At 62.2% G+C, this 1345-nt stretch overlaps 1 long non-coding RNA gene across 1 annotated transcript in view; it reads left to right on the plus strand.

Annotated features, from left to right (window-relative positions):
* The window catches only part of LOC123521119, a 3490-nt gene extending 2695 nt beyond the window's left edge, over positions 1-795 (plus strand). The window contains exon 2 of the long non-coding RNA XR_006679596.1: positions 645-795. This is a non-coding gene — a long non-coding RNA (uncharacterized LOC123521119). The remainder of the gene's footprint in view (positions 1-644) is intronic.
* Positions 796-1345: the final 550 nt, after the last annotated feature.

Consider the following 1345-nt stretch of genomic DNA (forward strand, 5'->3'; position numbering starts at 1 on the left):
TCTCGGCGCGCAGGAGGCCGCGTGGCCAACAGATGTCTCTGCTCCCTGCCGCCCTCGGCCGTCAGCCGCCGCCACCGAGCCTGTCAGCGGCCTCACGCCCAGGGTGCCTGGCCGGCTGGCCCGCCAAGCACCCCCATCAGCCTGCCTAAGTGGCTACACTTGCATGACACACAGGCAGAAGGCCCGTGTGTGTGTGTGTGTGTCTGTGTGTGTGTTCGCGCACGCACCCCTCAGCAGGGCTCCCTTGGGCTAGTGGGAGATGAAAGGCTGGAGGGTGTGCTGAGAGCCCACCTCGCTCAGCTCCGGGTCAAGGGCAGACTTGGGAAGCCTCCCGAGACAGCTGGGCCTGCCTGTCACGCTGGCCCCCAGAAACAGGATTCTACAATTCCACGCTTCACCAGGCACCCACCCTATCCCAAGAACTGGAAAGAAGTTTCTGAGAGTCCAACCAGCTCTGCCAGTCCAGGGTGGGAGGTGGGGGTGGGGTGGGGTTGGGGAGGTGGTTCCTAGCTCCCCACACAGGTCCCTGAGACAGAGCAGCCTGGCTGGAGGCAGGGGATGCCCCAGGTGCCCTCCTCTGCCCCTCCAGACTGGGAGCCCCAAGGGCAAGGCCTGAGTTCTCTCTTCTCTGCCCTCTACAACAGGGGACTTCAAAGCTGGATCCGGATGCCATCTCTTCAGGACGGAGTGTCCTTCTCTGCCCTCTGCTGCGCCCCCATCCAGGGTTTGGCTTCTCTTCTTCCTCATCTGCCCCAAGCCTGAAGCCCTTGAGGAACATGGCTGAAGCAATCTTGAGCCCTGTCTTGTGTTGTTCTGTGTGTGGGTGGGGGGATGGGGGGTGGGGTGGGGAAACCCAGGACCTCCTAGTCAAACTTTCTCTTCCCCTGGAAGCCAAAAGTTCCTCCTGGTCACTTCTCTGGGGTCATGAGTGGACAGCTGACCAAAGCCGGGAATGGGGCTGTGGATGGACCTCCCTCTCTAGATCCACACCTTCCCGCTGTGCCCCTACACTGCTGCCTGGGACCTCCGTGGGGGAAGGGGCCTTTCACTCATATGCCCTCAATCCTCAGCCGATTTCAGGGGGAAAGGTTTTCTGGCCCTCTGAAGGTCGGTTTGGATCCCTCCCTGGCCCACAGCGACTCCCCTCACCCCCAAATGTAGCAGGCTGAGAGCTGGGTGGGTGGGTGGGTGGATCTTCTCCAAGGAATAGGGCCAGGGCCGCCAGGCCCTACCAGAGGGGTTAAGGGGAGCTGCCCTGCCTAGAAGCTGCCTCTACACCTTGGGGGTCTCTTTCCCCGGCCAATCCTCTGCCTTCCAGCCTCAGGATCATCGAGGATCCGGGTCC

The sequence above is a fragment of the Echinops telfairi genome, unplaced genomic scaffold, assembly GCF_000313985.2.
Source record: "Echinops telfairi isolate 266 unplaced genomic scaffold, ASM31398v2 ScPeMD7_7469;HRSCAF=8507_1, whole genome shotgun sequence".
Classification (NCBI taxonomy): domain Eukaryota; kingdom Metazoa; phylum Chordata; class Mammalia; order Afrosoricida; family Tenrecidae; genus Echinops; species Echinops telfairi.